General features: G+C 42.5%; 1 protein-coding gene across 3 annotated transcripts in view; it reads right to left on the reverse strand.

Moving 5' to 3' along the window:
- YPEL2 (yippee like 2) overlaps window positions 1–20,619 on the reverse strand; it is a 199,712-nt gene that overhangs the window by 157,146 nt on the left and 21,947 nt on the right. For 2 of the 3 annotated variants that reach the window (XM_089676670.1, XM_089676668.1), the window contains exon 2: window positions 13,051–13,120. The exons of the other annotated variant lie outside the window; for it this stretch is intronic. The gene's annotated coding sequence lies outside the window, so the exon portion shown is untranslated. The remainder of the gene's footprint in view (window positions 1–13,050; window positions 13,121–20,619) is intronic. 3 annotated transcript variants of the gene reach the window in all.

The following is a 20,619-nucleotide window of genomic DNA, read 5'->3' on the forward strand; positions in this document are numbered from 1 at the left end:
TGCTAACCACAAAAAAAACAAACTACTCCATTTATTAAGGCTCTGGAGATGGGAAACACGGAACCTCTAAATTATAGAAGATTCTCACTGAAATAAACGTAGATATAAGTCCTCCATATATAAAAAAATGGGAAAGAGAAATAGGAGTTACAATAGATGCAGAAAAACAGAGGAAAATGTATAGAATAATCCACGGAAATATAAATATGCAGGAGGTAGAAATTAATTATAAGTGTTTGGCAAGATGGTATATCACACCGAGTGTGGCTCACAGATTGAGTGGAGATAATTCACCTTTATGTTGGCGTGGATGTGGAGGTAGAGGCACAATGTATCACATATGGTGGGAGTGTTCTAAAATACAAGAGTATTGGGGGAAAATAGTAAGCTTCATTCAGAAAATTACAGGTTGATATTCTAGTAGACCCAGATATTTGCCTTTTTCATAGTACTAAGCTTTCAGTTAAAAAATACAAAGAATCTGGTTTATTGTACTATTTGAATGCAGCAAAGGGACTGATACCCAAGTATTGGAGGAGACAGGAGATGCCGAAAAGAAAAGACTGGGTGGATAGGGTGGATCAAATATGTAAATTGGAGGAACTTTATAATTTGAATGAATATAAAATGGAGAGTCACCATACAAGATGGAACAAATGGGAGGAATTCAAAAAGTCAAGGCTAGCCTTAGAGGTTATGAGGGATTAACATAGAATAATATGGAAACATATTTTGTTCTTCTTTTATAGGGATTACGATGTCCAGAACTGACCAGGAAAATGCAGAGCAGAAGGGGTCAGGGATTGAATTGGGGGGGGGGGGGGGATGAAACAATAAAATGTTTTTATAAAAAGCTAAGGTTTTAATGAATATGTTTGTATAACTTGTTTATCTGAAAAATGTATAAATATTTAAATTTAAAAAAATGAAGGCTCTGGAATTACATTTACTATTCAATTAGTTATGAAACCCCTTAATATAAACAGGAATTATGGCAGAATCTATTTTATCATCTGAAATGCTTCATCAACAGAGGAAGACATCTAAAAATAACACGTCATAAAAAAATGAAGACTATTTATGATCAAACTATGTTCTTGTGCAGGCTCCTCTGTTATTTCCTGTCGAGTGTATTGTTGCCATTGTATCAGTTTTCAGTCTGGAAATAATTTTGGACATGGAAAACAAAAATGATTCGGCAGATGGATAAAAGATGTCAATACATGTCAAAAGTTGTTGAAACAGAATCTGTCATTTCTTGGCTTGTGTGTATTCAAGAGCTGTCAGCAAAATTCAGAGATGAGTCAAATGATTAACAGGCTTATCAGAAATGAAGACCTCAAAAGGGAAACCTCTAGACCTAGAGAGAAGTATTTCTACACATGGCTAACTTCCTGATAGCAGTCCAAGCAAATGATAAACAGACAGCCTCTCCCTGGCCTAAAATAGCTCATTACACTACATTCACACCTTTGTACTTTTCATGTGGCGCAGCATGTTCTAGGTATGTTTTCAGCCCTTTGAAAGGTTTTCCTGGACACCACAAAGAACTGCACCTAAACATACGTGTAAATATAGCCATATACAAAACAAACTGCAAACTGAACAAACATAAAAAATGTAAATCTAGTTTTACACCCCGGTCACATCTGGTGCAATTTGGCATAAGATTTGCATGTCATGCGACTTGAAAACCGTATGCCAAGTCGCACCCTATTGACCGCTATTAGAGCGATCATATTGGTGCGGTTCCGACTTGGTCTAAAGCAGTATATGTACTACTTTTGGTGCGATTTGTATAGACATCTGTGTCAGATGTCTTGCAAATCGCAACTGAAATTGGCACGTCACCAGATTTTGAAATCGTGCAACTTCGCTGTAAGTCGCACGGTTTCAAAATCGGCTTTGATGTGACCGAGGGCTTAGAGAGCTCATATTCAGCACGTCTGTAGGACATATTTGTAAATGAAGTGCATCACTTTATAATAATCTTATAAGACTTATTTTTACTACTTCGCTGAATCACACTGCTCAAACATGTGATTTGCTAACACAAGACTACCTAGAGCAGCCATTCCCAACTTAGGTTCCTCCAGAGATTTCCCTCCCATTTGATGGTGTCTATGTAGTTCCCAGCCAATGCCACTTGTAGGAGCCAGTCCCATGACATCGATTATTTTTTCAGTGTTCTGTAAAAAGGGGTAATTTTTACCACCACTGTAAAAAAGGACATTCTTCTCACGGACCATCAATGTAAGGGGCATTGTTCCCACTATCCCCCAATGAATGGTTTTAGCAAGGGTTCCGCAAGACCTGAAAATTATTTTAAGGGTTCCTCTGGGGTAAAAAAAAAGTTGGTAAAAGGCTGACTTACAAAAATGCAGAAACACATATAGGAATCTCCTGTTCTCTACGGTCTGTATTTGTAAATGCCTGGGATGCTGACATATTATGGACGTACTTGTCTCTGGGTTGTTGGGTTGAAAACCACAGGAGGAGGGAGGAGAGAAGAGACCACATGTCCTGTCCATGAAAAAGCTGCTGCTAAATCCAGGTAAGAAGGGATTAATAGGCAAGTGCTCCTGTGTTTATTAGTTTACTATTCTATCGATCTACCGAGTATCTTTTATATCTCCATCCAGCAATGGAAATTGCCATAATGGCATTTGGAGGTAATGTATAAATCAATCCACAGGAACCACCACAAGCATCCTGAGATAACGGGCATAATACTAAAGACTTGTGCCCTAAGGGTGTCCTCAATAAATAATAAATGTTAATATAAATGTGTGAGATTTGCTTTCACACATTATATATATATATATATATATATACACATACACAGTTGCAAGAAAAAGTATGTGAACCCCTTGGGATTACGTGGAGTTTTGCATGAATTGGGCATAAAATGTGCTCTGAACGTCATCTAAGTCACAACAATAGAAGAACACAGTCTGCTGAACATAATACGACACAAACATTAGATGTTGCCATGGTTTAATTGCACATAACATGTAAACATTCACAGTGCAGGGAGGAAAAAGTATGTGAACCTTTGGACTTAATAACTGGTTGACCATCCTTTGGCAGCAATAACCTCAACCAAACGTTTCCTGTAGTTGCAGATCAGACCTGCACAACGATCTGGAGTCATTTTGGACCACTCCTCTTTACAAAACTGTTTCAGTGTAGCAATATTCTTGGGATGTCTGGTGTGAATCGCTCTCTTAAGGTCATGCCACAGCATTTCAATGGGGTTGAGGTCAGGACTCTGACTGGGCCACTCCAGAAGGCGTATTCTGTGCTGTTGCAGCCATTGTTTTGTTGAATTACTTGTATGCTTTGGGTCATTGTCCTGTTGCATCACCCATCCTCTGCGGAGCTTCAGTTGGCGGACAGATGGTCGTACGTTTTCCTGCAAAATGTCTTGATAAACTCTGGAATTCATTTTCCCATCCATGACAACAATCTGTCCAGGCCCTGAGGCAGCAAAGCAGCCCCAAACCATGATGCTCCCTCCGCCATGTTTTACAGTGGGGATGAGGTTTTGATGTTGGTGTGCTGTGCCTTTTTTTCTCCACACATAGTGTTGTGTGTTCTTCCCAAACAACTCAATCTTGGTTTCATCTGTCCACAGTATATTTTGCCAGTAGTGCTGTGGAACATCCAGGTGCTCTTTTGCAAACTTCAAACGTGCTGCAATCTTCTTTTTGGACAGCAATGGCTTCCTCCGTGGTGTCCTCCCATGTACTCCATTCTTGTTTAATGTTTTCCTTATTGTAGATGTGTCAACAAAAATGTTAGCATGTGCCAGAGATTTCTGTAGGTCTTTAGCTGACACTCTGGGATTCTTCTTTACCTCATGCAGCATTCTGCGCTGAGCTCTTGCAGTCATTTTTACAGGACGACCACGCCTAGGGAGAGTAGCAACAGTGCTAAGCTTTCTTCATTTGTAGACAGTCTGTCTTACCGTGGACACATGAACATCAAGGCTTTTGGAGATACTTTTGTAACCCTTTCCAGCTTCATGCAAGTCAACAATTCTTGATCGTAGGTCTTCTGAGAGCTCTTTTCTGCGAGGCATGGTTCACATCAGACAGTGCTTCTTGAAACCAGTAAACCCAAAACAGGTGTGTGTTTTTTAAGGGCAGGACAGCTGTCAGCAACACATCCAATATCATCACACTGATTGGAGTCAAGGTTGGCTCACTCCTGGCTCCAATTAGCTCTGGGAGAAGTCATTAAGCTAGGGCCTCACATACTTTTTCCTCCCTGCACTGTGAATGTTTACATGTTATGCGCAATTAAACCATGGCAACATCTAATGTTTGTGTAGTATTATGTTCAGCAGACTGTGTTCTTCTATTGTTGTGACTTAGATGACGTTCAGAGCACATTTTATGCCCAATTCATGCAAAACTCCACGTAATCCCAAGGGGTTCACATACTTTTTCTTGCAACTGTAATATATATATATATATATATATATACACACACACATACATACATACACACATATATGTATATATTCATAAATACACACACGTATACATGTACACACACATATACACACACACCATTCCTTGCTGCAATGTCAAGTCCTCCTCCATAAACTTGAGAAATAAATGTTCACCTCCCTGCAATATTTTTCACAATACGGCCCTACACAGGACATTGAACACAATTAATAAAATGTGAAATTTGCACAAAACCAATTTCACTCAACTTGAAAATTACAGCAGGCCTCAAGTGTGGCCCCTGACACTTCCAGAGGGCTGCACAATAGCAACACATTTTCATGCATTGGGGTGCACTGCTTCAAGTTAGGTAGCCCATTCAAAATGAATGGACCAGAACGCACCTCAATGCCCAAAATTTCAGTCCTGCTGCATTTTCTGCAGCCTATTGCAATGTACACTGAAGACTTTGGAGTACAATAACCCCCAGAATTGGTGTCAGTGGACACAATAACCGCCATCATTGGTGTTAATGAGTGTAATAATAACTGCCAACATTGGTGTGGGTGCAATAAAAAAAGCAACACTGGTGCCAGTGGATGCAATAATAAGCCCCAAGATTTGGTTGTTAGTGGATGCAATAAAAACCCACAGCATTCCTGTCAGTGAGTGCAAAAACAGCCCCCAGCACTGGTGTCAATACTACTAATTCCTCTCCACATTCCACTGGTGTCAATATGATTAATTCCTCTGCACATTGGTGGTCACTGGCAGTAAACTTTTATCCCCCCAACCCCTCTGCATTATGGTCAGTGGCAGTAAAGTTTAAACGCCCCCCCATTCTCCCCTGCATGGGTGGTAAGTGACCATGAAAAGTCACCCCCCCCCCCTTCACCATTCTCCACCTGGTGCCCAATAGCTTGCTGGCCTCATTCTGAGGGCCTGCGGACTGCATTTTGGCCACCAAGGCACTAAAGACTAATGCAATCCGAGTTTTGAGCTGAACAATAATGCAATTGGGAATTTTAACATTTTATATTAGCGTTTTTACAGTACATATAGAGGGGGAAAAAAAAGCTGTTAGGAGTGTTTTGCGTTTTTTTTCAGCTAGAAAAACGCTCAAAAAAACTATAGAAAACAATTGTTTTTCTGCTCCTAGACACTGAAGCTCAAAAAATGCTAATAGCCTAAAGTAGTGTGCATGGAGACATAGGATAACACTATTTAGATTCTAAAAAAAAAAATATGCTGATAATAGTTTCTAGGAGCTTAAAAAACTGCTAGTGTGCATTGAGCCACATGGTTATCGTTTCTTATTGATATGTCCACACATACGGTATAAAACACATTTCTTGTGGTATCTTACTGATCACACAAATGCAATACGAGCTGTAAAGAAGAAAATAATCTCAGGGGTTTCCCAAGATATTAAACTCTTTTCAAGGGTTCCTCCAGGGCAAAATAGTTCAGAAAGACTGTTCTGGAAAGAAACCAGTTTAATGCTGAATTGTTGCTATGGGGACCATTTTTACTTTAGGCAAATTAACAAATAAGACCCCTGATTTTATGCCATCTTTGGATTTACTATGAGTAAACGCCAGCTGGCTAAATAAGATGTACAAAACATGTCCTGTAGTCTGAACACTACAATTAATATCACATGTTCATTTTTAAAGAATAATTCTGGCTTGGACCAATGTACTAAGTATACCAGTGTGTCCCCCTAGAAGGTGGAAATCACTGTAGCAGACAATGCTACTCCAGTGCTCTCCAATAGCTTGCGCATCCCATTCCAAGCGGCAGCTCTTCTGCATTGTGAGTTCGGGGGGGTTGTTGCCATCTCAGCTTAGGTACCATTCAGAGAGATTGCTTTACATTTTCTCAAAGAATACAAAACAGTTGTTGATTGAACGAGGTAGAAAGTACCCCTTCCCCACCTTGCCCACCATGGTTGCATGAGGAAACACGCTCTGAGAAATACCTTAAGGCTAGGTTCACACCTATGCAGGTTACGTTTGAGCCGTTTCTGCATTGCGTTTTTTTACACGTTTTGCGAGAGTTTTTTTCCCCATTTTTATTTTTTTTGTTGATAGGCAGATTTAAAATGCATCAAAGAGGTGGCAAAAACACACTACATGCTTTTCTGCAGCATTTCCATTTAAGTCTATAGAACCAAAACCGCAACTTTTTGCGTTCAAAAAAGTCTATGACTCTTTCCAAAAAACGCAATGGGTGAAAACGCAGAGATATGAACATGTCCCATAGGAAATCATGTTAAATGGACTGTACTGTGTTTCTGCAAAATGCTGCAGAAACCGCTTAGGTGCACACCTAGTGTAATGGTCCTTTCACATGGGCAATCTGTATTTTTCACCAGTTCAGTCACTTTTTTCAAAGAAAAGACTGATCAGTTTACATCAGATTTTCATGAGTTTACATTAGTTTTTTCAGCAGTTTGTCAGTTTTAACATAAATTTTTTACATCTTTTACCAATGCAAAAACAGACCGTATGTCCATTTACATCCGGTTTTCATCCGTTCCTTGTTTTTTTTTGACGGAAGAAAAATATGGTTTTCTTCCGTTAAAAAAAAAAAGGATGTTAATGGATGCGGACATCAACGGATGTAAACAGATGATTATCTGTTTACATCCACTAGTCCATAGAAATACATGGGTGTCCGTTTTTTATCCGTAAACGGACAGATTAAAAACGGACATATGGAATGCTCGTGTGAAAGGCCCCTGAAGCTATCACTTGAGAGCAGACAAGAAGTGATGGGGCTGCAGGTGATCAGCTCAGATCCTCCCATCTCCACCCTGGCAAAACCCCACATCCTTTTGGGGACAAGATGTGAGGAGAGGGCCCTTGTCTCAGGACAAGGTGTCCTTGCAAGGTACTGTCTCAATGGTGAAAGGCATGTGGCCTGGTAAAATTCGGGGAGGAAAGGGATGGGTGGTGTCACTCATTAGCTGTCCTCCTTTTCATACCCACTAAGGCTGCATGCCTGAATAAGGGTCTTCTATGAATTTTAAAAAGAAAGTTAAACCATACTGTTCCCCGTAACTTAATGTGTAGCTTTAAGTTACCCCCACGTATGTTATTTTAGGGACTGTGTATTTTTAATGTTGCATTAGAATATCCTCTCCACCTGAATGGTATTACTACATTTTTTTAGGGCATTGCTACATGTCTTCCCATGGCAGTGCCCAGCTACCCATGCTGTGTGTGCAAACTGACCTTGAAGAGGGTCAGAAAGAAAACGTTACGCCTCCTACGAACTTCAACTAAACTTTGTCTGATTCACTCATCCCTACCCAGCATCTTCGGAAAAGCTTTGAGGAATGTTCTTACAACACATAAGTGGTATACAGTAAAGGGCTCCATATGCAGAAAGCAAAGGGAACTGAAGATAACTGGTGTCATTATACCTCTACAAGTCCATGATCAGAAATCTTAATTTTTGTACCCACTTGCCCCTTGCTCAGCATTAAACTGAAATGATCAAAAACAGCTGAGTACTGTCCATGATACTTTTTATTTGCACTAACATCCACATTTTCAGGACAGGTTTTTACAGAGTATTCCTTGTCCCAAAAATTTGGATGAGAGTGAAAAAAAAAAAAAAAAAAAAAAAAAAAGGAAGGAAGGAGTATCACAGACTGTACTCAATTGATTTTGTTGCAGGTGCTCTAATACAGCTACAATCACCTTGAGAATGAATTGATCCAAAAAAGAACAGTTAATTAAATTATTAAAAGATTAACAAAACTTCAGTGCAAATATCAATTTCCAATATATATCAAATGCTGCTGGCATTCAATGCATTCCCACATGTGCAACCATAAAAAACAATCATAAATCAATACGTATTAGAAATACCATATGTACAAACTAAATACTCGTGCAATTCCTTAATGTTACAGTGCTAATGCAGTGATACTATAACTAATAAACAAAAGTGCATATATTCAACTACATATGTGCATCAATAATGTGTAATAAAGACTCCCATATACAGTACATAAAAGTCCATTATGTGCCCAAATTCCACTTAAATGGTTAAACTCTTACGTATGTGAATCCGACACTTCTATGTGCAAAATCACAGCACCCTTCAGTGTTCCTCCACCTCTGGCACACTTATGCTCTCACCTCTTCGTTTGACCCATATTGCTAGGTCAAACCACGCTTTTCCCTTTCACCTGGGCAGGTATAATATCTTTAAATAGCGGTGCATCGAAATGAAAATTCTTTTTTTGCACTGTCCCTTTAAAAAAAATTTTCATCACTTTTACTCTTATCACAAGAAATGCATGCATCCAGTGTGATAGAAATAATTAGTGACGGGTCCTCTTTATGGAGAGATATAGGGTCAATAAGACCCCACATCTCTCCTCTACAATGTAAAGCATTGGATCAAAAAAAAGCATTGATCTAGTACTTTAAAAAATAAAAAAAATGGCCGAAACAGGAAGTGACATCGCTGCGGTCCTCCAAGGGCATAGAGATGAGTGGAGGCCATCTTTCTTTCACTAATCTCTATGCCCAGCGCTGGGATTGTTCGATGGTTTCTCAGGTAAGGCTAAGAACTACCGAGCGGCGGCCTGTGGCCGCAGTGGCGGGTGGGCGGCGGTGAGGGGCGGGGTTTTTTCGGCACCTGTATCAGTGCTTTTTTTCATATCCGCCAAAAGGGGTGTTTTCAGCCGAAACATTTCAGCCACCAAAATTTCGGTGCATCCCTATCTTTAAATATAACTCTTCACCGCACTCTATTTCACCAGACTCTTGTTACTTATTATCCAATGTGTCCTCCTATACCATGCAGAGAAAACGCTCAACATAGTGTAGTATATACAACCACCAATACTTATTTAAAATTGAATGCACTCACTTAAAAAGTGTCCATCTGGGACACTGCAGTAGACAAGCTCGCAGTATTTAACATCCAGTGTCACTCACAAAATGACGGCTGGTAAACATCCGGTTTTGCGGCTTGAGGTCATCGGCTCACCCTATGCGTTACGTCACAACACGTGACTTCATCAGGAGTTTGGTTGTAAACCCTTACATATATTCAGTGAAGTGACCGGCCTCAGGTGATAGAAATTAAACAAATCCTTCTCCATAAACGTTGTACCCGCTTTATGTTTTATCTGCAGTCTTCTCTACATCTGTTCAAAGTGCTGATGTTCTAAACCAGGGGTCCTCAAACTTTTTAAACAGGGGGCCAGTTCACTGTCACTCAGACCGTTGGAGGGCCGGACTATAGTGTTAAAAAAAAAAAAACTATGGTCATCTCCTGTACTGTGTCCGCATTTGTTCAGAGACTGCGTACATACAACGGCGGTGGGAATACTGGGCCGGCCGCTCTATAAGACACACAGACATTTCCCCCCAAGTGTGTCTTATGGAGCGAAATAGTGTCCCATCATTGGTGTCAGTGGGAGGAATAGTGCCTCATCATTGGTGTCAGTGGGAGGAATAGTGCCTCATCATTGGTGTCAGTGGGAGGAATAGTGCCTCATCATTGGTGTCAGTGGGAGGAATAGTGCCTCATCATTGGTGTCAGTGGGAGGAATAGTGCCTCATCATTGGTGTCAGTGGGAGGAATAGTGCCTCATCATTGGTGTCAGTGGGAGGAATAGTGCCTCATCATTGGTGTCAGTGGGAGGAATAGTGCCTCATCATTGGTGTCAGTGGGAGGAATAGTGCCTCATCATTGGTGTCAGTGGGAGGAATAGTGCCTCATCATTGGTGTCAGTGGGAGGAATAGTGCCTCATCATTGGTGTCAGTGGGAGGAATAGTGCCTCATCATTGGTGTCAGTGGGAGGAATAGTGCCTCATCATTGGTGTCAGTGGGAGGAATAGTGCCTCATCATTGGTGTCAGTGGGAGGAATAGTGCCTCATCATTGGTGTCAGTGGGAGGAATAGTGCCTCATCATTGGTGTCAGTGGGAGGAATAGTGCCTCATCATTGGTGTCAGTGGGAGGAATAGTGCCTCATCATTGGTGTCAGTGGGAGGAATAGTGCCTCATCATTGGTGTCAGTGGGAGGAATAGTGCCTCATCATTGGTGTCAGTGGGAGGAATAGTGCCTCATCATTGGTGTCAGTGGGAGGAATAGTGCCTCATCATTGGTGTCAGTGGGAGGAATAGTGCCCCATCATTGGTGTCAGTGGGAGGAATAGTGCCCCATCATTGGTGTCAGTGGGAGGAATAGTGCCCCACCATTGGTGTCAGTGGGAGGAATAGTGCCTCATCATTGGTGTCAGTGGGAGAAATAGTGCCTCATCATTGGTGTCAGTGGGAGGAATAGTGCCTCATCATTGGTGTCAGTGGGAGGAATAGTGCCCCACCATTGGTGTCAGTGGGAGGAATAGTGCCCCACCATTGGTGTCAGTGGGAGGAATAGTGCCCCACCATTGGTGTCAGTGGGAGGAATAGTGCCCCACCATTGGTGTCAGTGGGAGGAATAGTGCCCCACCATTGGTGTCAGTGGGAGGAATAGTGCCCCACCACTGGTGTCAGTGGGAGGAATAGTGCCCCACCACTGGTGTCAGTGGGAGGAATAGTGCCCCACCACTGGTGTCAGTGGGAGGAATAGTGCCCCACCACTGGTGTCAGTGGGAGGAATAGTGCCCCACCACTGGTGTCAGTGGGAGGAATAGTGCCCCACCATTGGTGTCAGTGGGAGGAATAGTGCCCCACCATTGGTGTCAGTGGGAGGAATAGTGCCCCACCATTGGTGTCAGTGGGAGGAATAGTGCCCCACCATTGGTGTCAGTGGGAGGAATAGTGCCCCACCATTGGTGTCAGTGGGAGGAATAGTGCCCCACCATTGGTGTCAGTGGGAGGAATAGTGCCCCACCATTGGTGTCAGTGGGAGGAATAGTGCCCCACCATTGGTGTCAGTGGGAGGAATAGTGCCCCACCATTGGTGTCAGTGGGAGGAATAGTGCCCCACCATTGGTGTCAGTGGGAAGAATCGTGCCCCATCATTGGTGTCAGTGGGAGGAATCGTGCCCCATCATTGGTGTCAGTGGGAGGAATCGTGCCTCATCATTGGTGTCAGTGGGAAGAATCGTGCCCCATCATTGGTGTCAGTGGGAAGAATCGTGCCCCATCATTGGTGTCAGTGGGAGGAATAGTGTCCCATCATTGGTGTCAGTGGGAGGAATAGTACGTCATTGGTGTCATTGGGAGGAATAGCGCCCCATCACTGGTGTCAGTGTGAGGAATAGTGTCCCATCATTGGTGTCAGTGGGAGGAATAGTACGTCATTGGTGCCAGTGGGGGGGGGGGGTGGAATCGTGTCCCATCATTGGTATCAGTGGGAGGAATCATGCCCCATCATTGGTGTCAGTGGGAGGAATAGTACCCCATCATTGGTGTCAGTGGGAAGAATAGTACGTCATTGGTGCCAGTGGCGGGGGGAGGAATAGTGCCCCATCATTGGTATCATTGGGAGGAATAGCACCCCATCATTGGTGTCAGTGTGAGGAATAGTGTCCCATCATTGGTGTCAGTGGGAGGAATAGTACATCATTGGTGCCAGTGGGGGGGGGGGGTGGAATAGTGTCCCATCATTGGTATCAGTGGGAGGAATCATGCCCCATCATTGGTGTCAGTGGGAGGAATAGTACCCCATCATTGGTGTCAGTGGGAAGAATAGTACGTCATTGGTGCCAGTGGCGGGGGGAGGAATAGTGCCCCATCATTGGTATCATTGGGAGGAATAGTGACACTTAACTAGCCGACCCCTGTTCCAGCATGGTGCTGCTGCAGCCAGCATACCTGGTTGCAGCAGTACCATCTGCACGGCACACTTACCGGGCGGTCAGCTGTCCTCCTTCCTTCACTTCGGCCTCTCCCTCCTTTGATTTTCGCGGGGCCGCTCCGCTCTGCCTCCTTGCCGGTGATTGTCCGCCTGTGTGCCTTTCCTGAGCTACAGTACTGGCGCCCAATCACCGGTGAGGAGGCGGAGCCGAGCGGCAGCGCGGCCATCGAGTGAGGGAGCGGCCGGAGTGAAGGAGCTGCGCATCCTGGACTGGATCGCCGTTGGCCTGGGACCGGAGCCAGGTAAGAGAGAGCAGCCCCCTGCCCACCCCTGTACTTAGTGTCCTCTGCCGGCGGGCTGGATAAATGTGCTCAGCGGGCCGCATGTGGCCCGCGGACCGTAGTTTGAGGACCCCTGTTCTAAACCTTGTCTGAGATATCAGAAAACGGGGAGGAGAGCTGAATTTACACTCTGCAGAGCTCAGTCAGGAGAGCTCTTAGAGCTGATTGGAAGCAAGAGACACCCCCCCCCCCTCCACACAGCTCACAGGAACAGAGCTGAGGCTGTCAATCTTCTGGAGGTCCCTCCCCTGTCACCATTTTTCTCTTGGTGTCAAGAAAACCTGTCAGAAGTAACAAAGGAACAGAAGAACAAAGTAACAGAGGAACAAAGCAGCAGACAGAAATGACACTCAGCACTCTTGATTGAGACAAGTACACGTTATAGAGATACACCGTTCATATTTCATGTCTAAGGTTTACAACCACTTTAAGGTTTTGGGCATCTGATCATTTGCATATGAGCTCTTCTTACCTTACTAGGGAAACTCAGTGAAGTCTTCTTAGGACACAAGGTATTCATATGTCTCAATCCATCACATATCCTAAAAATAAGAGATTTAATTCTCATTTCAGGACAGTGGACGGTGTCATGCAAAATCATTCCTTTACACCCCAATGATAGAAATGCACATCTAGAACCGCTAGTGATAGTACAAACACAGCTTAATATTACAGAGCCATTTATTTGGGGTAGGTAGATAAAACTAGACAAAAGCTTTAGATTTAGTGACTCCAGCAGCTCAGCATTATAAAAGAATAATAATATCTTGCACGAGACTGAGCTGTGGCCTAATTTACTGGAGTGTAAATTCCCTGCTGCAATTTATTAGAGACATTGCTTTCTTGTTTTGCTCTCCCACTGTTCTTTTCTGCCTCCCATTTGTGAAATCAGGAAGTGGTATTTGTTTTTGTTGTACATGCATGTGTCGGAGCTAGGCAGTGCTGCCTGTATTAATTGCAGCCTTTGTGTCAGATCCAGGGCCGACTAGTATACAAGGAAACGAGCCAGGCTAAAAACATAGAAACTGCCATTGCTGAGGCAGAGAGTCAAGCTGCAATCGGATTTGAAATCTATGTCATAACCAGGGGCGGACTGACCATTTTCCACTGCCCGAGGGCCCAGAGTCAGTAGGGGGCCCCATGAGATGCCAATTGGACCTTTTTCATAGGCTTTTTTGAGCTTGGGCAAGGACACAGGGGCCCCATGATCCCCTATTGCCCAGGGGCCCCATGAGTTGTCAGTCCGCCCCTGGTCATAACCTGTACTACCTTGCTTATACATGCAATAATTGCTGAGTATAGGGCTGAAGGCTGAAGAGTGAATCTGGTGAAAACCATGGCACGTCCTGCCTGGAGTTTGCATGTTCTCCCTGTGCCTGTGTGGGTTTCCTCTGGGAACCCCGGTTTCCTCCAAAGACATGCTGGTAGGTTAACTGGTTCCTGTCTAAATAGGCCCTAGTATGTGTATGTATGAATGTAAGCTAGGGACCTTAGATTGTGTGCCCCTTGAGGGTTAGGGACCGATGTTACATAGTTAGTCTGGCTGAAAAAAGACAAAAGTCCATTCAGTTCAACCATTAAAAAAAAAAATAAAGTTATAACCCTATACCCACAGTTGATCCATAAATATATATGTATATATATATTTATGATTTGTCACTATCGGTAATAGTGGAGCGCAGCACAATTTGGCATTTATAATTGATTAGACACACTGGTATGAGTGTTAGGTGCAGGCGATCCACTAATTAGCAATTGTATTTGGTACAAAATAAGAAACTTAGCAGCTCACAAGTTTTGATTTAAAATTTTGAATTTAAAGTGGAGCTCCATCCATAAGGCTTTACTTCCGATTTCCCTGCATTCTCGCTATCTGGTCTCCCACAGTACACAGAACATGGAAATGCAATTATTTTAGTAAATATAAACTGTGAAACACCTTTTCTCATCAGCAGTTAGAGCAGTCTCCAGTGCCCAGCCGAGCACTAGTTAAAGCTCGTAGGAGGAGTTTTCTTTCTGCTCTAGGAGGATGCAAAGCCCCTGACCTATGTCTGGACAGTGCTGACTGGCCTTGTGCTGATCACATGCACTCTCCCAAGAAAAAAAAAAATCTAACAAATACGCACCAAAATGAGCATGTGCAGAATGGCTACGGTTTAGTCTGTGTTATCAGGAGATAAGACGTGGACATTTGAACAAGAGGAGGAGCAGAGAAGTCAGGATCAAAGAGCCTTTTTATACAATGCAGAGGATTAACCCCTTAGGTTCCACAGTGAGTATAACAAGCACGCTTTGCTGCATATACAGACTGATGTTAGTGCTGTGGGTTTAGTAACACTAAGTGAAATGTAAAACAAAAACAAAAAAACAAAACAATTTTTAAAGCCTTCCACATACACACATATCCAAGCATACATCAGGTGTGCCTACATGCACAAACGACGACTGTGCTACATGTGTTACATATTGCTGGAAAAATTTATAAATTGCTCCAGTTTCAAAGTGGTTAGTAAGAAGGTATATACCAAAAGGTACGTTAAACTGTGCTAATCAATCAAAACCAAACTTTACATTTTGGATGTCACTCCACTTCCTCAAATTCAATCTGTCCAAAGCTGAGCTCATACTATTCCCTCCAGCCTGTGCCCCCTCCCCTGACTTCTCCATCAAGATCAATAACACATTCATCAGTCCCTCCCCTCATGCCAGGGTACTAGGTGTCATCCTAGACTCCCATCTGTCCTTTCAGCCCCAAATCCAATCGCTGTCCAAATCTTGTAGACTTCACCTCCGCAACATCTCCAAGATACGGCCGTTCCTAACCTCGGAAACCACTAAGCAACTTATTCACTCCCTTGTTATATCTCGCCTTGACTATTTTAACTCCCTCCTCATTGGCCTACCTCATCGCAGGCTATCCCATATTCAGTCTATCATGAATGCTGCTGCCAGACTCATCCATCTTACTAACCGTTCTGTATCTGCCACCCCTCTCTGCCAATCCCTCCACTTGCTTCCCGTTGCCCAACGGATAAAATTCAAAACATTAACACTAACAAATAAAGCCATTTACAGTCATGGCCGAAATTGTTGGCACCCTTGATATTTCTCCAGGAAATCATGTATTTCTCACGAAACGTATTGCATTAACACATGTTTTGCTATACACATGTTTATTCCCTTTGTGTGTATTGGGACAAAACAAAAAAAGGGAGGAAAGAAAGCAAATTCGACATAATGTCACACAAACCTCCAAAAATGGGCTGGACAAAAGTATTGGCACCCTTTCACAACTGCGGATAAATAAGAATGTTACAAGCATGTGATGCTCCTGTAAACTCACCTGGGGCAAGTAACAGGTGTGGGCAATATAGAAATCACACCTGAAAGCAGATAAAAAGGAGAGACGTTCACTTAACCTTTGCATTGTGTGTCTGTCTGTGCCACACTAAGCATGGACAACAGAAAGAGGAGACGAGAACTGTCTGAGGACCTGAGAACCAAAATTGTGGCAAAATATCAACAATCTCAAGGTTACAAGTCCATCTCCAGAGAACTAGATTTGCCTTTGTCCACAGTGCGCAACATTATCAAGAAGTTTGCAACCCATGGCACTGTAGCTAATCTCCCTGGTCGTGGACGGATGAGGAAAATTGATGAAAGATTGCAACGCAGAATAGTCCGGATGGTGGATAAGCAGCCCCAAACATGTTCCAAAGACATTCAAGCTGTCCTGCAGGCTCAGGGAGCATCAGTGTCAGCGCGAACTATCCGTCGACATTTAAATGAAATGAAACGCTATGGCAGGAGACCCAGGAGGACCCCACTGCTGACACAGAGACATAAAAAAGCAAGACTACAGTTTGCCAAAATGTACTTGAGTAAGCCAAAAGCCTTCTGGGAAAACGTCTTGTGGACAGATGAGACCAAGATAGAGCTTTTCGGTAAAGCACATCATTCTACTGTTTACCGAAAACGGAATGAGGCCTACAAAGAACAAAACACAGTACCTACGGTAAAATATGGTGGAGGTTCAATGATGTTTTGGGGTTGTTTTGCTGCCTCTGGCACTGGGTGCCTTGACTGTGTGCAAGGCATCATGAAATCTGAGGATTACCAAAGGATTTTGGGTCGCACTGTAGGGCCCAGTGTCAGAAAGCTGGGTTTGCGTCCAAGATCCTGGGTCTTCCAGCAGGACAATGACCCCAAACATACGTCAAAAAGCACTCAGAAATGGATGGCAAAGAAGCGCTGGAGAGTTCTGAAGTGGCCAGCAATGAGCCCAGATCTAAATCCCATTGAACACCTGTGGAGAGATCTTAAAATTGCTGTTGGGAAAAGGTGTCCTTCCAATAAGAGAGACCTGGAGCTGTTTGCAAAGGAAGAGTGGTCCAAAATTCCGGGTGAGAGGTGTCAGAAGCTTATTGATGGTTATAGGAAGCGACTGATTTCAGTTATGTTTTCCAAAGGGTGTGCAACCAAATATTAAGTTAAGGGTGCCAATACTTTTGTCCAGCCCATTTTTGGGGTTTTGTGTGACATTATGTCATATTTGCTTTTCTGCCTCTGTTTTATATTTGTTCCAATACATACAAAGGGAATAAACATGTGTATAGCAAAACATGTGTTAATGCAATACCTTTTTTGTGTGAAATACTTGATTTTCAGGAAAAATATCAAGGGTGCCAACAATTTCGGCCATGACTGTATAACTCTGCCCCAAATTACATCACCGATCTTATCTCCAAATATCACCCAAATCGTACTCTCCGCTCCTCGCAAGACCTCCTGCTCTTTAGCTCCCTTGTCTCCTCCTCCGATGCTCGTCTCCAGGACTTCTCCAGAGCTTCCCCCATCCTCTGGAACTCTCTACCCCAATTTATCAGAATATCGCCTACTCTGCTCACTTTTAGGCGATCTCTGAAAACCTATCTCTTCATGGAAGCCTATCCTGCCCTCAGCCAAGAATGGAATCTTCTACTCTTCCAACCAGTCCATCCCCTCACAGTTATTACCTTTTGTACCACCAGCCCCTCCCTCCTAGATTGTTAGCGCCAAGGAGCAGGGCCCTGCTATCCCTCTTGTATTGAACTGTATTGTTACTGTATTGTCTCCCGTTATATTGTAAAGTGCTGAGCAAACTGTTGGTGCTATATAAATCCTGCATAATAATAATAATAATAATAATAATAATAAGCATAGGCCTACATTAAGGGGATGGTAATTCTTTATCGCCGAATCTTTTTCTGTCACCAGCTGGACCAGTAAAATACTAACCAGGATAGGAACTCTTATAACGTCTAGTGAGACCACAAATGAAGATGTTCAGCAGCGAGATTAGCAGACAATGGTTAGGACCAGGAAACCCCCTCTAAATTAGGCTTTGACCTACAATTTTACTGCAAAAACAAAGCACGCCTTGCCTATAGTGCATGTTTCTATATGTGTTGCATCTGCTGTGATGACCGTCTAAAGCCACATTAATTGGTTTGGCCTGAAGCCGCAGGCGGCACATTAGCCATTATCTGCTCTAGTGTTATACCGTATGTGCGCTATCAGCATTATTTCCTGGATGCACATAGAACATAGTGATATGCAATGCAATTTATTCAGTGCTCCCTGGGATGTGTAATGAAAAGGTCTGAAAATCCAGCCAATATCTTTAGGCTATTAATGTATATACTTATTTATTCATTGTCCTTGCGGAGCTGCTGATAACAGCTGTTAGAGCACTTTCTTGTTATCTTTCCTATGGTTAAATATAATACCGCAGAGGCCTGCAACAACTTAATAACTCAGACTACAATTTACAAGCAAAACAGACTATAGTAGGAGGCCCAGTTTAAACATGCAGAAAACGCAGGGGAAAAATCATTAGCTTGATTTTTTCAGCCATTATATAGAGGTTTAGGCTCCATGTACACTGCAGCTGATAAACTCACGTTTTTGAGCTTTTCTGCGTTTTTTTTTTCAGCAGCCCCTGAACTCACCCTAATGTTTTCCTATCGGTCCATGTACACTATGTAGTTTACAGGCAGTTGAGTTTACAGTCATTTTTTGAACGCACCAAACTTGCGTTCAGGAGTAGATTTTATCAGCGTTTCAAATGCCAAACGCTTGTAAACGTGGCTGACCGCGTTTATAAGTGTTTGGAAAATTGTTTTAACTCTTCCATTTCCAGATGCTGTCCAGAGCCTTTTTTCATCAAGAAAAATGCTTGCTAAGTGTTTTCCCGGTACTCAAATGGACCTGGTACACCATACTTTGAGGTTTCGCATGAAAGAAAATATGTTAGACACTGCTGCAATAATTTCTGCACAGAAATGAGCTGGAACACATCCAAACACCACAAAAAAAAGACAGCTAATCTCAACAAATACCTTTCTCTCTCTAAATGTCTGAAATAGTTAAACTTTTACTGTTTTTCAGTGAATTCTGGGCATTTTGGAAGGTAAAATTTCTACACAGAAATGAGCTGGAACATATCCAAACACCACAAAAAAAAAAAAAAAAAAAAAAAAAAAAAACACAGCTAATTGATCAATCTCTATTTCTCTCAAAATGTCTGAAATAGTTAATTTTTTTACTGTTTTTCAGTGCATTCTGGGCATTTTGGAAGGTCTCCTGAGGTTCTCTTTAAAAAACGCTTCTAAACGCAAACGCTCATCAACGCAGTATGCAAACGTGGCTAAACAGACGTTTTTTAACCTACGTTTTCCAGCAGTCAGTTTCCATCGTTCAGAAGTCTCCCGTGTACATGGAGCCTAATACTCTCAAACCTCTCCTCCTTATGTATCAAAGGGTTAGCATTCTTAGGTCTGTTGCTGCAGTTTCAGAGTCTAGTGTTCCCATATTGCTTTCTGCCTTCCTAATTGCTAATCTCAACAAATACTGCTCTCTCTGCTTCTACTCTCTCTATTTTTCTCAAACAGTCTGAAATAGTTAATAATGTACAAGTTTCCAGTGCATTCTGGGCATTTGGGAGGTTCTCCTGTGCTTATCTTTAAAAAAAACGCTTCTGAACACAAACGCTCATAAACGCAGCTAACTGCGGTATGCAAACACGGCAAAACTTACTTTTTTTAACCTGCGTTTTCCTGCTGTCAATTTCCACCGTTCAGAAGAGTTCTCCAAATGCACCGTGTACATGGAGCCTTAAACGTATTTCCAAGCCTCCTGGCCAATGGTTTTATTATTATTATTATATGGGATTTATATAGCGCCAACAGTTTGCTCAGCGCTTTACAATATAACGGGAGACAATACAGCAACAATACAGTTCAATACAAATATTGGTGATTGATTCTAAAATAGAGCAAAGGCTCTTCAGCTCTTCCATTAAATTCCCATTTTATACAGTAGGTTTCCTATAAAAATTGTAACCCTATTAAGGGTCATTAGGAAGTCACAATTATATTTTCACATTAACCACTTGCCCTCCAGAGGATTTCCCTCCTGTCCTGACCAGGCCATTTTTTGCGTTGCGGAGCTGCGTTACTTTAACTGACAATTGCGCGAACATGCAATGCTGCACCCAAATTACATTTACGTCCTTTTTTCCCCCCATGATTAGAACTTTCTTTCATTATTTGATTGCCTATGCAGTTTTTATTTTTTGCTCAATAAAATAGAAAAAAAAAAAAAAGATGTAGTAGATTCTACTACATGTCTTTGCTAAAAAAAAATCCCAATACATGTAAATTAATTAGTTTACATGAAAGTTATAGCGTTTACAAATAGAATTATATATACACTGGAATTTGTTTTTTTTTAGTAGAAATGGTGGTGATCAGTGACTTATAGCGGGACTGTGGTGTGCATTCTGACACTGGGGAGAACTGGCATCTCCAGTGACACCAATACAGTGATCAATGCTACAAAAAAAAAAAAAAAAAAAAAAAAAAGCACTGACACTATACTAATGGCACTGGGCAGGAAGGAGGTAACATCTGGGGTGATCAAAGGGTTAACTGTGTGCTGTTTTACTATGTGTGCTGTGTGTGTGTTTCACTGTAAGCACACTGCATAGCCATCTCTGCTA

The sequence above is a fragment of the Staurois parvus genome, unplaced genomic scaffold (genome assembly GCF_062004578.1).
Source record: "Staurois parvus isolate SC_StPar_1 unplaced genomic scaffold, SC_StPar_1.0 ptg000172l, whole genome shotgun sequence".
NCBI lineage: Eukaryota > Metazoa > Chordata > Amphibia > Anura > Ranidae > Staurois > Staurois parvus.